Source organism: Chinchilla lanigera, unplaced genomic scaffold, assembly GCF_000276665.1.
Source record: "Chinchilla lanigera isolate Chin_1 unplaced genomic scaffold, ChiLan1.0 scaffold00076, whole genome shotgun sequence".
Lineage (NCBI taxonomy): Eukaryota > Metazoa > Chordata > Mammalia > Rodentia > Chinchillidae > Chinchilla > Chinchilla lanigera.
Genome location: NW_004955477.1, coordinates 3,134,140 through 3,151,412, shown reverse-complemented (window position 1 = coordinate 3,151,412; position 17,273 = coordinate 3,134,140).

Here is a 17,273-nt window from a genome sequence, read left to right as displayed (position 1 = left end):
CATGAACTAAATCCTCTGAAACTGTGAGCAAAAAGAAACCTTTTCTCCTTTTAGTTACTTTTCTTAGTGGGTATTTTGTCACAGCTCCAGAAAGCTAACTTATGGATACAAGGAAGCCAACACCCAAAAAGTTAGTGACTCATCTGAAGCTCAAGTGAGGAGACCAAGGCTGAAAGTCTGGTGGCCACTGCCCACCCAGGCCACCTCACCACACTTTTGCATTACAACAGGGTGAAGCTGCCCCCATAGCAGGCCAGAGGATGGAGTACCTCCCATCAAAATTGGCTCTGAGGGGCTGGGGATTTAGCTCAGCGGCACAGTGCCTGCCTGGCAAGCACAAGGTCGTGAGTTCGATTCCCGGTACCAGAAAAAAAAAAAAAAAACTGGCTCTGGGTGTTCCAGACCCCCAGCTGGGATGTTTATAAGCAGCCTATGGAAGAAGTAGACGCTAGATATGTTTTAAAATACCAAAAGCGACCACAGTGGGATGTTACTTCACACCCTTGAGGATGGCCACTATCAAAAACAGAAAAGAGCAAGTGTTGACGAGGATGTGGCACATCGGAACCCACATGCATTGCTAGTAAGAATGCAAAGCCAGGCAGCTGTTGTGAAAAATAGACTGGCAGTTCCTCCAAAGCTCAAATGTGGAATTATCAAATGATCCCCATATTGGGGGGTATTTTTTAAACAAATGAACACAGGCATGCAAAGAGATACTTATAAGCCAACATTCATAGCAGCATTATTCACAATACCCATAAGGGGGAAACAACCCAAACAGACTCAAAAAACAAACACCAACAACAAAGGAATGGATAAACAAAGTGTGGTCTATACATGCAGTGGAATACTGTTCGGGCTTAGAACAAAAGAAACTGACTTATGATATAACAGAGAAGAACCATGAGGACATTACGCTAAGTGAAATAAACCAGTCACAAAGCAATAAATAGTATAGGATTTCATTCCTATGAGTTTCCTAGAGAAGCCAAATTCATATTCATAGACATAGAAAGCAGAATGGTGGCTGCCAAGGGCCAGGAGAAGAGAAACTAAGGAGTGTTTGGGGACAGAGTTTCAGTTTTTTAAGATGAAAAAGTTGTAGAGATGGATGGTGATAATGCTCAGCAATGTGAATGCACTTAATGACATGAATCATACTCTTAAAAATAGTTAGAGTTGCTGGGCATGGAGTTACAGCCTATAATGCTAGCACTGGGGGAGCTGAGGCAGGGGAGTTGCTACAAGTTTAAGGCCACCCTGGGCTGTAGAGTGAGTTCAAGACTAGCCTTAAACTACATAGAAAGACCCTGTCTCCAAAACAATGGTTAGAATGATAAATTTTGGTTTTGTACTTTATATAATTAAAAAAAAGACTTTATTTTCTCCCCATGATGGGGATGGAACTCAGGCTTCACACATACTGGGCTACAACCTCAGCCCCAAGGCTGTGTGCTCTTTTTAAAAAATACCAAAAATGGTGTTCTGTCCGTAGGCCGCAGGTAAGTAGTGTCTACACTTGGTGTGTAAAAAGTTGTCTGTCTTGGAGTTGGGAAATTCAAGTCCAGACCCAGCTCTCTCTGATTCCTTCATAAACTTGGACAAGATGACCTGCCTTTGAGAGCCTTATTTTCTTAACTGCAGCCAAAAGCGCTGGACAATCCCCAATGTCTCTTCCAGATTTCCCACGGTGGAAGTGAACTCTCCCACAGTTCAGAGATGCCCATCTGAGTTTGCTTGTTAAGTGTGGAGATTGCTGGGCTCTACCCCAGAGATTCTGGTTTAATCAGGGCTTGGAAATCTGCTTGTACAAGCAGCCCAGGTGATTCTGGGGCAGGGATTCCTCAGAACACTTTGAGAAACATCCCAACAGTTCACACCTGGACTTACTTTTGAACTGTTAGTGTACAGTTTTCTAAAAGTGAAAAAGTGCAGCCAGTGACTGACTGTGTGACGTTAGCTATTTCACCTCACTGTATTCCCGTTTTCTTCTTTTACAAATGGGGGTTTTACTGCTCTGAGATTTCGGTGCTGTGAACGAGTTCAAGGATGGGAAGTGGTAAGAATAAGTATCCCAGGCAGTCTCATGAGACTCACTAAGAGACTCTGAGGTATGCGTACTGGGGCCTTGGCAGGGGGCCCTCGCGGTCAGTGCCTGGAGCAGGCAAGGGTTAGACCACAGGGGAAGTGGAACAGTGACAAAGTTGTTACAGTGGTCCCAGGGGGTGGCCACGGAAAGTATGGGGCTCTGAGGTGGTGTGCTTCCCACCATGGGCCAGTCACTGGAGCCAGCTACCTTTGGGGAGGGGGGCATGACCTTGGACAAGGTGGCCCTGGGTAATTCCGGGAAAGGCATACAGCTAGAAGCCATCAGCAGGCCATTTCCCTGGCTCACAGTAAGCGTCCTAGTAGCACCACAGCACCCGGCAGGTGGAGTGTGCTTACAAGATGCCCGTCCCACCTGACTCCCCCTCCCACCCACTGCAGTTGCCATCACCTTCCTGAGCAGGTCAGCTGCCCAGGCAGGTGAGCCTGCTGTCCCTGCCAGATGACAGATGGCTAAAGCCCCTGGAGTGCAAAAGGCCGGTGTTCATTACCTGGCGCACTCACTCCGTCCTCTTCACGCCTCCTTGCAGGAATCGTTCCCGTTAACCCACATTTTCTACCAAAGGACACTGTGGCTCAGAAAGGGCCGGTGGCTTGGCCAAGGCCACAGAGATAGCAAGGGGCAGAAATTGAAATTTAAGCTCAGTGGGGCTGGCCTGAGGGGGTGCACGTCTCACCTCCTGTCTCGTCCCTGCCTGTAAAGATGGGATCTGCAAGATCTGAGTGGAGCTGGCATGGGAAAGGTGCCAAGATGGGGCCTGGGTCTGTGCACAAGTATTAGAATCACTCTGTAGACAGCCCTGGGAGTCAGGGGCTCTGACATTCTGGCCAGAAGTCTTGAAAACGGGGACCTGGCCTCTGTTGAGTCCCCTCTGTCCTGTTTTGCTGGGCAGCCTTGGTGCACAGTGAGGACTCCGACAAAATTAATACTCTGATGGTGTCCCTAGGCCATGAATCGGAAATGGTGACACCTCCAAAAGATAGCCTCCCACCCCCAGAGAACTGTGCCCCAGCATCTCACCCCATCTGTGTGGCTCCTCTGCCCCACCTTCTTCCACCTATGACAGGAAGATGTCCTTGAAAAGTCTCAGGCACCATAGGGCCCACCAGGGCCACCTCCGTGAACTCCACTCCAGCTCTGGACCTCCTGGCTTCCTCCTGCCCTCTCTCAGAGCTGGTGCCTGGTGCTTCCTACCCCTGCACACAATGCTGGGGGCTCTCTTTGCCAGACACAGCCCACCCTGTCCAGCATACCAGAAGGTATGGCCTTGGGACCCACTGGGCCAGGGGAAGAAGCCAGATGCATACCATTCAGGAACTAGGTTCAAGTTCACTGTGGTCCCGGGAGTGACTTCCAGACTCCTTGCCTCAGCATCTGCTTCTCACAGGCATTGGATGCACAGACACGACTTGCCTTGTACCCAGGAGACGGGGGAAACATTGGCCTCATCGGCACTTAGGCCCTCCCTTCACCACTCCCACCAACTTTGTGACCTTGGCCAAGGACTCAGTGTCCCCATCTGTAAAACAGAGATGACAAAATGTCCACCTGAAAGGGCCATTGACAAAACCACAAGGATAAAGAATCATACACATGCCAACAAGTGTGGATGTCATTGTCATCAACGTGCCCTTTGTGGGCCCAAGAGGATGTTGGTGCTCCTGTAGAGCAGGGTTGTCACATTCATGCTCAGAGCCTTGGGGAAGGAAGGGCCATGAACAAAGGAGTCAGATGAATTCCTGGCTGATCACAGGAGAGCGCTAGGGGAGAAGAGGCCGAGGCTGACACCGAGCAGGGGACCCCAGCCTCTGAAGGTTTCCCTCCAGACCCACCAGGCCCTGCTCTTCCTACCCAGTTTGTACGCATGGCAAAGTGGGCCCTCTGAGACCAGAAAGAGCAGTGGATGTGGTGTGTGCTCTTCTGTGGCTCAGAGAGGTCAAAGCCAAGGTCATATGCAAGTCAGTGCAACTTGAGAGTGGACATCTCCTCCCAGATATTGTGTGCTGATCTCCACACGGTGAGGCTCAAGCTCTGCCTCATACAGCCCCACACACAGCCAGCCCAGGAGGCACATCCAGGCCAAGGTTCTAAGGCTCTGGACCCTAGGAAGACCTCTCTCCCTCCAAAACCCTCATCTCACTGCAACCCCAGAGATTCAGTGACCCAGCAGGTGCTGAACCAAAAGGGCCTTGCGAGCCCATTTCATGTAACTGTGACTCTTCACAGAGAATGGGCTGAGAAGGGAGCTGACATGAACAGTAAATCCTTTCTGCAGGAAGAGGAGAAGTTCCCTTGGAAATTAAGGGACGGCTGTTGACAGGCTGGACCATCAGGATGCCAGCTGCCTAATGAAGCAATAAAGGCCTTTGTTCCCCCCACTTCTCGCTGCCCTGCTCTTACATGTACAATTATTACAAAAATCAAAGAGAGGAATGTTGCCTTGAGATATGATTTCCATATTGGTATGGATTTTATTATACAAGCAGTACAATACGCTCCATTATCATTTTGATTATATGCGCCTTTCGTTTGCACTATTGGACCATTATCTGCAGTACATTCATTACATTATAAGAAACTAGAACTCTATCCTTAAGATGAATTGTAAAAAAGGATTTCTATTTTTTTGCAGATTGATATTTCAGGGGAGAACATTAAACAGCAAACATTATTTGTAAAGTTTTTTTTTTAATGTAAACTCTTAAAAGAAGGAAATAACCCTGATATTTCTAACAGACAGAAAAGCCCCAGGCTAGATGCAATAAATGATTGCAATTTAGAATGCGTGTACTATTAGGGACTCCTGATTAAATTGTAAGTTCCTTGAGAGAAAGGAAGTCAAATAGATGAAGCTGGTGGGTGGGAGAGAGCAGATCTTGTAGTTGGAGAACAGGAAGATGTGATTTTAACCATGGCCTCAGACTGGGAGGTTAGGTCACAGGGAGAGAGAGTTTCCAGGGAAGCAAGATGGTCATCCATGAGTTTGGATGAGATGCAGAAGGTCATCAAGTTCAGGTGTCCCTACAGAGGAAGCCAGAAGAGGGTCCATCTAGTTGTCACACAAAGGCCCACCAGTCAGTGCCACGGCAGACACTGAGTGATGGGAAAACCTGGGGCCCTAGCTGACAATCACCACAGCCACGCAGGGACTCACCCCAGGCTTCCTGCTGCTGGGGCCATGCAGTAGCTGCAATCACACAAACTCCAGTTCGTGCCTGGCCCTGCCACAGCCCAGGAGCTCTATGTCCTGTGACAAGGTCCTTTCTTCCTCCGACTCTCGGTTTCTGCATGGCTAAAATGTGGCTAACACCTTGTCTAACCAGGTCACACAGGGGATAGGATGATCCAATATAGTTATCTGTGGGAAAGCCCTTGACAAGGGTTGTACCATTTAATATAGTGATAAGAGAAAAGTAACAACTTCTATGTTACTGCAAACATTATGGCTTTTCCCAACTCAACTTATCTAAATGCGAAGCATCACCTCAGGCCCTGGCTCAAATGTCACCTCCTCCGTGGCATCCTTCCTACTACCCAGCTCAGAAGGACCTTGGCCTTTCTCCAGCCCGGCAGGTGGCACCTTTTGGGGATTGAACTCAGGGCCTTCTCACTGAGCTAGTTCCACAGCCCTTTTTTTGTTTTTTTGTTTTGTTTTGAGACAGGGTCTCAATAAGTTGCCCAGGCTAAGACTGAACTTTAGATGCTCCTGTGTTGGCCTGGAATGGAATCACAGGATTCCAGAAAGTACATGAGTGTGCACTGGATCACAGAGTAATATGTATTTGTGCCATGAGTCAAGGTTAAAAAGTTGAAAAGCCACTACATCGGAGTCATGGGGCAAAGTTCCGGCCTTGCGAACTTTACATCTACCCCTATGGCATAAAGCCCAGTTCCTGATTTATGGCACCTTCGGTTCACATTTGTTGAATGAGTCTTTGTTATTATCATAATTATTATATGACTGCATAATTTACAACTTGGACCCATTTAGGGTCAAGGAAATTGTATGAGCTCTGTCTCTGGGCAAAAATGCAGCTGATGGAAAGGGCCAGGTCTGTATTACCTGCTCTTGCAGAAGCAATTAGCACTCTTTAGGAATAGTTTCTCCACTTGCACCAAGAAGCACCCAAATCCTCCCACCTCATTAGCTGCAAGCCTGGAAGATTAAACACCCTCCTCTTCCATCGCTCACTTCGGCCCACTTGCCTGTGGATGAGACTGACTCAATCTTTAAAAGATCCTTTTATACACTATTATATTGATTTTTAAAACATTTTTAGTCGACACAATGAAAAGCTCACCCAGGGGTCTTCCTTCAAATCCAGAGTTAAAATCCATACCTTAACCTCTTACTGCCCAGAGCCTCCCTGCCCAGAGCAACTCTAGAGGCTGCAGGGGGATCAGCTTTTACTCGTGTGATTCTCTAACCCCTTTTAGGATAAATCTATTGATTTCCGAATAAACATTTTCATAGTCCAGTTCTCTCCAGTTTCCTAATTGCTTGATGCAGAGCCTCTGGGGGGGGTGTTACATGTTGATCTTTACCTTATTTTTAAAAAAAAGAAAGCCAGGAGTGTTATTTTTAGGACTCGTAGCTCTTTATTTATGTGATCTTGTGTCTCTGGTGCAAATTCATCAATTACTTTAATTCCCACTAAATGTGGAGCTGGATTTCAAGTGGTGCCGGCAGGTTCGTGCACCCTTTTAGCTCCTGGTTTAAATCTTGATGAGGTTCTTAACCTCCTTCTCCCTTGCCCCCCACCAGGCCCTGCTAGAGATTTCCTAGACCCCTGGGGGGAGGGGGCAGGACTTGGGAGTGGGCAGTCAGGAAGGTGGTGCAATGAAGCCTTTTGCCTTTGGGGCAACTGGTGCAGGTTTAGCCTCCACGCAGGACTTGCCACAGCCTTGCAGTTTGTACAGAGCATTCTCTGCTGCATCGTCCTCCCTTAAAAATGCAAACCCCTGCGCCACCCTCACACCACCCCAACCCTGATGTCCTCAGCTGTCACACTGCACCTCCAACTACCAACTGAGAACCAGAAACTGTAGACGCCAGAGATGAGGAAAAGATCATCTGAAAAGGAGGCACGAGAACCAGAATTTTGCAATCATCCACCACTGAGGGCCCACTGTGTGCCAGGCCTGCGGTAAAATGAGCAGGGGCCCCGAACCACAATAATGAGACAAAAGCCCAGGTAGAGGTAAGCACAGCGCACTAACAAGAGGCTCAAGGAGTCTTCTAAAGATGATGACCCCTGGCCTAAGAATTGAGGAAGGAGAGAACAAGACAAGGGAGGGATGGGTTGCACAAAGCACCTTTAGAAGCTGCTGGAGGAGATACTGAGACAGGAAGAGCCCAGCCTTGGTGGAGGCAACACAGATGAGACTGCTTCTCAGAAGACAGAGTGAGATTTGACACTGGGGCTAAGCTGCACGGAGGAGGGAGCTGAAATGAAGTCTAGGGAGGGGTTGAGGCCACCCAAAGGGACTAAGCAAGAAGAGGATTTAGGCCAGTGAGACCCCAATTTTAAGGCCAGGCAGTGGGAGAGGAACTTGGCAGGGTGTAGCCACTGAGGTTAGGCTGCCAGAAGGTATGAAGTCACAGAGTCTCCATAGGAAAGAAGGCTGTAGGAGAAGGCAGTGCTCACCGCTGAAGCCACAGAGAGGTCAGGATGAGAAGAGCTGAGAGCATGGTTGGATGCTGCAATGACCTTTCCCAAGGTCATTTTGATGAAGCAGTGAGATCTATTGTGGACTGAATGTTTGAGGTCCCCTCATTCATACGTTAAAATCCTCACCCCCAAGGTGATAGGAAGCAGGGCCTTCAGGAGGTGATCAGGTCACAGGGCAAGTATTCATGAGGGGATCAGGGGCCTTATGAGAGGAGACACAGAGAGCTTCCTGTCTCTCTCTGCTCTCCTCCACATGAGAACATGATGAGAAGGCTCCGTTTCTCAACCAAGAATCAGGCTCTCACCAAACACCAGAGCTGCCACCATCTTGATCTCGGACTTCCAGCCTCCAGAATTTTGAGATGAGGGAGGGGGAATAACATGCAGAACCAGCTAAGAGTTTTAAGATGCAGAGTATCACAACCAGGTGAGCAGGGGGATGTTGAGGAAGGCAGGAGTGACAGGCTGCAGAGGAGGCCAAGGGGGAGACAGGCAAAGGCCCCTCGGGAGAGGAGACCAGGTGTCTCCATGTTCTTTCTAGGGCACTGGCAACAGGCAGTGTCCACTCAGAGGTTTCCAGTAACACCTGTACGCGCCAGGCTGCCCCTCAGAAGAGCAAACTAGAGAAGAGAAATGGACCCATCCGGGGACTTCAGCAGAGTGTTCACCAACAAATATCCACAAAAGGCTAGAATGCAAACAGCGACACCAGGAAAGAAGCAGGAAGACCCGGAAGAGGAGCAGATGACCAAGAGCCACCCTCAGACAGCAAGGATACCAGGAAATCAAGCTCTGTGAAAGAGAACTCTCCCAGAGGAGAGAGCCCTAGACAGGGAGCAGGGAGTGGGCAACTGTAGTCTGAGCTAGGGGCAGCAGGACGACCCAGTGGAAGAGAGGACACAAACCAGGACGGGAGAACGGCCCTTCCCAGAAGTTTGTCTTTAAAGGAAAAGAAAAAGTAGGGGCCAGAGTTGAGCAACAGGTCGAAATGCTGACAAGAAGCCAGAAGAGAAAGGAGGATTCAGGGGAAATGGAGGTGTACTTCCGTAGCAGATCCTTATTTTATACCAAACAGTGCCAGTGAATTCTAAACCTGCATGCAGACCCCAAGCTGCACAATTCTGCAAGGTGTTTTGAAGCATTTAGAATCAAATCTCATAAAAAGCTTTATTTCTGCTAACTAGGGTAATAGTCTATCCTCCCCATTATTGTTTTTTGAAAGTTGTTTGTTTTTAGGCAGATTGCAGTTTTTAACTTAAAAATGAGTTTTATAACTTCAAATGTCCCTCTTTTTGGCCCTCAGGAAGCTCCGAGCTAAGTCTTCAGGCCAAATTTTAAAAGCACATGGAAAACTAAAACATTAAAATCTAGCCAGGTGGGCTGAGGTCATAGCTCAGTGGCACAGGGCCTGCCAGGAAAGCTCAAGGTCCTGAGTTTGATTCCTGGTACATAATGAGATCAAAGATAGCCTAAACTACACAGTGAGAATCTGTCTCAAAAAAAAAAAAATCTGAATTATTTTCCTCCTAATCATATTGTAATATTCCAATTATGTTTCCCTTGGTCTCTAATCTTATTCTTTACTCTTTTTTTTTTTTTTTTTTTTTTTTGGTTTTTTTCCAGTACCAGGAATTGAACTCACAACCTTGGGCTTGCCAGGCAGGCACTGTGCCACTGAGCTCAATCCCCAGCCCTACTTTTTGTTTTTAAAGACAGGGTCTTGCTATGTAGTACAGGTTGGCCTCAAAATCACTGCAATCCTCCTGCCTCAACCTCCTGAGTGCTGGGATTATGAACATGTGCTACCACAACTGGCTTATTTTTCACTTTCTAATGTGTGTCTATGTTCCACTATTTTCCCCAGCAAGCTGCTCATAAGGTTTCTTAGAATGAGGCAATTCTCAATCCCTACCTGATTTTGTTTTCAAGAAGACCCATGCAGACCCCTGGTCTCTGTGAAGGACCTGAGGCTGCAAGATTGTACATGCACCAAAAGGCGTATCAGGATAGAGCTGTCTGGCCCCTGCAGTAGCCCTGTGACCCTTGAAGCTCTCCGAGCAGAGCTGCTTGTTCTTCATTTACTGCTTACACATTGGTGAGCAAAAAGCGGGGAAAACACAGTACAATTTCTAACTAATATTGAGTAAGGCAGATATAGGTATTTTTCCCTATGAGTAAGGCAGATATAGGTATTTTTCTCTGGGAAGATTGTCAAGTGAAACAATGTGGCTTTACGCTTCTGACAGATGCTAATGAATTGTTGTTTACATTTTTGATTTACTGCCTAAACAAAGATAAGACATGCTCTTGAAAACACATTGAATGCACAATCCAAACACATCCATTAAATCTGTCACAATAAACATGACAGCTTTCTTCTAACCTAACAACTGGCATGCCTCATTTGCATATTAATGAGAAAACCGGGATCAGCCTGCACAAATTACTTATATCTCATGAAGGGGATGCTCCTGATGACAGTGAAGTACTTGGTGTGTGTAAATACACCAAGTTAATACCTTTGCTGTGTTTATGCCCTCTCCCTGGCTTTGCTTGGGTGGCCCTGGAGTTTGGGGTCACCAAACTCCAGGGATGTACAATGGGGTCAGAGGGGCTCAGAAAGAGCAGGGGGTCAACACTCCTGGGGTACCCACTGGACACCTTCTATGACCCGGTCAGTGCTTTCCAAATGAGGAGCTAGCCTGATCACAAATTGCATCAGAATGAACTGAAAGAAAAGTGTTATGCGTATTGCTACTAACCAGGTATAAAGAATTTTTACACATTATCACTTTTAAATGCCACAGAAAGCCTTAGAACAGGGTTGACAAAAGCCTGTGTGTATCCTGCTACACTCCTTCACCCACGGCAGGGATGGCTAGTGAGTGCCAGAACTCCTTCCAGCTGAGCCTGGAATCCAACTCATAGTCCTTGACATACAACTTGTGGAGGCTACCACCACCCACAAAGGGTCACATGGGCAATAAAACCCAGTAGGGACCCAGTCTCAGGCGGGGTATGATTGCTTCCGCTAGAGAAATGTGGGAAAGACCAGCCCACTTCTGAGCAGGGAAGACAGATGGGAATTCAAGTCTGTGTCTTCCAGCTATCAGCCCGGTTTCCTCCTGACTTCTGCAGCCCCCAGGGCACCTCACACCTTCCCCTGTTACAGAGCTCCCCAAAGGCCCATGCACCTAGATAAGGGCTAAGTTGATTATAATGAAGCCATCAGCAGAAGGTAACTAAGTTTAAGGACCCAGAAAAGACACTGGGCACAATATCGCAGTGGATTCCTCAGCATCCCAGTTGCTGACTATCTGCAGCGTGTTCTTCCTCCTGGATGTGGCAGTAGATTGCAGCCTCACTCTCAGTGGCCTTGGGCAGTTCCCTTATTTCTGAGTCTCACTGGTGATAGAGAAGCGATAGAGCTCACTTCCTTCATTCTTGTGAGCACAGGAGAGAACTTGCTCTAGAGAAGCGAGCAGAGCCTGAGGACACAAAACAAGTGGTGGTTTAAAAATGCCAGGTTATCATCAGCTCCAGTAATTTTCCTAAGCTATGTGACTAACTGGCTTTTCCGAAGCTGTTTTCTCCTTGATACAAAGTTGCTCTCAGAAAGAAGCCAGCCATCCTACGGAGCCCTGTACCTGCACTCATAAAGGTGCCCTTCTTTCCCCTTCTTCCCTCCACTCCTCCAGCATCTGCTCCCAGAAGGACCTGTCCCTAAACTGGAATTTCCAACTCAGGGTCTTGCAGACCATGCCACATTCCAACATTCCAGGGTCAGGCAACTCAGCCCCAGTTTATCCCTCTACGTATCTCCCCTCTTGTTTTTACTTGGCACCTCCATCCAATCCCAGGTTTTGCTCTAGGCATTGAAAAGCCTAGAGGCTGGGTGAGGTGATATCACACCCATAATTCTAGCTCTCTGGAAGGCTGAGGGAGGAGGATCCGAAGTTTGAGCCCAGTCTGGGCAATTTAGTAACTTAGTGAGATATTGTCACAAGATAAAAATAAAAAGGTGTAGGGATGCAGCTCACTGTGAATGCCCTGGTTCAATCCCTGATACTGAAAAAAAGAAAAAAGAAGAAAAGAGAGAGAGGGAGAGAAGAGAAGGAGAGAGAGAGGGAGGGAAGAAGAGACTATCAGAATTTACTGACAAGACAATACCAGGAGTGCAAGAGGAGCATGCCAAAGCCATTCCATAGGAAAGGGATTCTCTGGGACTGCTGCCATTGAGAATTTTTATTCCAGATTATTCCATCCACATCATTTCACAGAAGAAATGCTCTATTCCAATTAAGATAAAAATGGAAACACTTCTAGTACTGCAATTCTTTCCCCTCTTTTAACCGTTTTTTGAGATCTACGTGCCAGACTCCATGCTGAGTGTCCCATGGTATACCAGGAAGTTCCTGAGATGACCATCAATGCCCACATCTCCTGGTCTGCATATCTTTGAGGAAGACCTCTCCATTGAGTGGAGCCTAGATTTGACAGCTCAGTGCTAACAAATAGAATGTGGCAGGGGTGACAAAGTGTCACCCCCAGAAATAGACTATGGCCTCCATCTGGAGAGTCCCCATACTCACTCACTCTGGGAGAAGTCAGCTGCCTTGTCATGGAGCAGCCTGTGAAAAAGTCTACACAGCAGGGAATTGGAGGTGGCCTCCAACCAGCAGCCAGCAAGGATCTGAGGGCCTCATTCCCTCAACGCATGAGGAGCTAAAGCCTACCACCAACAACATGAGCTCACATTGCGTCACTCTGGAGATTCTCTCCAGTTGGGTCTTCAGATGAAAGAGTAGCCCTGGTCCACAGCTTGACTGCAGCCTTGTTGGAGACCTGAGGCAGAGGTCTCAGCTTAGCCATTCTGGATTCCTGATGCACACAAGCTGTGAGATAATAAAGGGTTGTTGTTTTCAGCTGCTAAATTTGGTGGCAACTTGTTTTGCAGTAATAAATAACTAGTACATATTAGGTGGAACCATGCAAAATCACTGCTTATTAAGTTTTAAAAAGGTAAATATCAGCAATTTCCTAGGAGTCAAGCTAAGTACTTCATCCTATTTATTTAAGATACATCCTGCAAGCTACGTACTAGTTAACCACACTCCGAAAATGTAGAAATAGGTTCTCAGAAGTTATGTGATTTTCTCAAGGTTACAGTCAGTGTGTGTCACAGCTGGGACCTGAACCTACGATCGCCAGCCCCTTCTAATCCATGGCATGGGTGAATGAATGCAGCATACGTCCTCGGTGCCAAGATCATGCCAGGCAAGAGGGAACAAGTGAATGGGGCCTGGTCATTACCATTAAGGAAACAAAGGGCTCCATAAGGGAAAGGCAAAACACCCAGAGCAGAGTCAATGCAAGAATCCCCCTAATGCCCTGGATCTACCCCAGGGTAGAACATGAAACACACAGACATCTGATGGTAATTATCTCTAAAAGACAAGACCTGTGACATTTCTGCAAGGAGACCAATCCTGCCATGATCCCTGACATCTATTAGTCACTATCTCACAATTATTTTGCCTTTTCTAATCAGCAAACAGGCTTTTGAAGCCCTTGCTTGAACACATTTATCATCTCCAATACTACGTGGAGAGAATCAATTTTATTTACCCTTGCTAACTCTCCAGGAACTCACTTGTAATTAGAGAAGTATGTGCAAGAGAAAAGATTTGTTGTTGCTAAAATAGGTCAAATGTTCCCATCCTTGGAGTGTCTGACATGTCCATAACATGTTCTCAATGGCTGCTTGTGGGCAGCTCAGGGCACTCAGGTATTTCCTTCCATAGACCAGCATTCAAGTCTTGTCCTATCTATGCTACTTCAGTAATTGCCTTGACTGTCCTCCACCTGTCCAAGGGACCCACTGCCCAAAGAAACTGTTCCCAGCCCATTAGAGCCAAACCTGAACCTGATCTTGCCCAGCTCTAGCAAAAAATATCTGCAGACCAAGATAAAGCCATGAAATGGTGAGCAATGGGAGACAGCTTTGCTCAAGAGAAATTAAACATCCAGAAGCTATGCCAGTGGTTGTTCTCCACCTGGGTCCCAGTGGCCACTTCCTCAGGAACTGGAATGGTATTTCTATTCAGCAGTGGGGTCTCCTAGGAAGCTACCCATTCATCAGCTTGGTACTTGGAGAACTCTGCTTGAATTGGAATTTCCAGACTCTTGGCGGCAGTCCCGTGGTTTCAAAGAGGAAATATATTTCCAGGTCAGGATTGGTCCACACTGTATTCTGTGTTATAACTCCCCTCTAACTTCTGTGCACACAGCTGATGGCTGTGCTTAAGGTCCACTGTGTATGGCGTCTTTGTTCGGGGAGTATGACAAGAAAGAAAAAATGGAAAGCCCCCCAAAGGATAGAGTGATTCAGCAGGCATTTCCTTTCCCCTCTTTTCACACTAAAGTCATACCTGACAGCCTACCCTACGAAGAAGCCTCATAGGAATTAAGATATTCCAGATAGTCTTAGAAAAATGAAATATTGAAGAATGGCTTCCCGAGCTGATAATGGTGGTACATTTGAAAAATAGACCCAAGTGCCATGTTTAAAAGCCTAAAGTCATAAAAGGCATTATGAATGGATGGAGTGGGAACCTCTACAAGCTGACTTCATTGATGTCACCGTAAACGATGAATGCTGTCACTCTTTTTTATATATAACAAGAAGATAGGCTGCTGCATCCAGATCTCATTGTAGAAACTGTCAGGCTCACTGAAATGGCATTGCCTGAGCTATTTATGACGATAGGAGAGAAAATACAAGGTTAAGAGATCTTTATCTGCTGTCTATGGAAATGTGCTTCCACACTGAAGCGGCCCATGAAATAACCTTCAGAATAACCCATGACATTGAGGAACCTGCAAAGTGAGATTAACCAACAGAGACAGGGCTGCATTCAAATGATGCTTCTGCTCACCCTTAACTCCTTGGAGTCCTGAATACATGGGTGTTTTTCTAGCTTTCTCCATGACAAATTCCACTCTGAATTTTACAATATTTGTTGGTGTGACAGATGCACAAGTGATCCAACCAAAAATTCATGTCCTGCCATCCAGAAGGTACAGAGGCTGCTAGGAACAGCTGTCAGCCAGGGATGACACCTCCCAGGCCCCTCACTCCCAGCGTGGCCCTGGGACTGGTTTATGCCTATGACATGTGGTCACTTCCAGGCTGGGACTTTTGAGCAGAAGGAATTGTCTTAGTTACTTTATTGTCACTGAAACACAGTACCTGACACCCACAGCTCCAAGGAGGAAAACTTTATTTTGGCTCACAATTTATAGAGGTTTCAGCCCATAGTTGGCTGGCTCCAAGGCACAGTAGCCTGGTAGAGGGGCATAGTAAAAAAGAAAGAGCTCATGGCATGGCAGCAGGAAGCAGAGAGATATCAAGGAAGGAGGAAGGGAGATACACTCTTCCAGGCTATACCTACCTCCTCCCAACCAGTTTCACCTTCCTACATCACATTTAGCTATAAATTCATCAGTGGATTCACTGATGGATATCACTCCTCTGTGATCCTATCCCCTCCCCAAAGCCCCACCTATGAGCACTTGAGGCTTTTGGGGAACATTTAGATATAAACCATATGGGCTGGGGATTTAGCTCAGTGGCACAGCACTTGCCTGGCAAGCGTGAGGTCGTGAGTTCGATTCCTGGTTCCCGGGGGGGGCGGGGGGAGAACATAGATAAAAGCCATAAGAGATGGGCTGCCTCCAAGATTGCTCTCCCCTCTCAATACCTGGAGATGGAGGATTCCCAAACCCTAGAGGATGGTAGCCTACATTGTGAATGAACCTTGAACCTCTGAATCACCCCATGGAGAGATGTCACCATCACAGTACCATCCACAAGTGCACTTAACATAAATGAGAAGTGAACTTCTGTTTCACTGCTAAGTCAAATGAATTGTGGGGTCTACTTATTACAGCAGCTCCTCTTACCCTTACTAATAAAATTTAACACCCTCTTAAGGGTCTTATTCAGTCAATGGAAGAAAATGTGTTGTAGCAGCCTCTGATAGGCCTGAAGTTAAGACCAGCTTCTGCCTCTGGACAATTTTATAACTGGGATACATTGGACAATAATTTCAGCCTCCATACACATTTTGTAAAATTATTTTAAAAGTCCTGATTCTTATTCCCACATCCCAAATGTAGGAGGAACCTGAGTGTCCATCAACAAATAAACAAAGTGTAGGATATATATACAATGGAATATCATTCAGCCTTAAAAGGGAAGGAAGACATTATACTACATGAGATAAGCCAGTCACAGAAGGACTAATAATGTATGATTTTCCTTTTTTTTTTTTTTCCTTCTTTTTGCAGTACTGGGGATTGAACACGGGGCCTTCACATGGAGCTATATCCTCAGCGCTTTATTTTTTATTTTGAGACAGGCCCTCACTAAATTGCTAAATTGCTCAGACTGGGCTGGAACTCACAAACCTCCTGCCTCAGGCTCCCAGAGTGCTGGGATTACAAGCATGCACCACAAAGCCAAGCTTGATTCTACTTTTTGAGGTTCCTGAAGTCCTCAAATTCAGATACAGAAAGTCTAATGGTAGTCACCAGGCACAGAAGGTAGCCGGCAGGGAGTTGTTTAATGGGGACAGGGTTTCAGGATGGGAAGATAAAAAGAGTTCCAGAGATGGATGGAGTAGTGATTGCAAAACAACATGAATATACTCAGTGCCACTAAATTGCACGTTCAAAAGGGTTAAATGGTTGCCTATGTTATGCACATTTTGCCAAAAATTTTTTAAATGAAAAAAAAACAAAAACTGGCCTTAATGTGAATCAATATATGCGAAGTGCTTAGCAGTGTGGCAGCATAATCCCAGTGCTGGAAAAGTGACACTATGAGACGCATTAAGCCCCTACTATGTACCTGGCCCCATGAAAAGTCCTGAAGCTCCCACAGTGAGCAGAGATATTTCCTGCCCCCACAGCATGGAGAAGAGAGCTGGGTAGGGAAGCAGACCACCAGCAAAGGGCGGGCTCTGAAAGAAGTAAGCCCCGCTAGCACCTGGGAAGGCACCTATTCAGCCTTGAGGGCCAGAACAGGCTTACTGTGAGGACTGCAAGCCCTCTGGAGACAGAGCTAGCTTGTTCACAACCCTCAATTGGACTTCAAATGCTCCAGGCAAAGGTCCCCAGGGGCCACTCTTCTCATCTGTGTCTCCAGCCCCTGCCCCAGGCTATGGACACAAACTCTCCGATAATTTTTGCCTCTGTTTTCTTCTCTGGAGCTTCACATAACTTTAGCTTATGATATTCATTAAAACAAGTTTTATATTTCTAAGTGTAAATTTTGGAAGGAACACCCACATAAATATACATGCAAAGGTAGCATGGGATCCATCTCAAACAGCTCTTACCTCAGAATCTCCTAGGGCTCCAGAGAAGTCCCTAGAAAAGCAGTCGGCCAGGCCTGCTGAAGATTCAGGACTTGGCCTTCGAGGGCC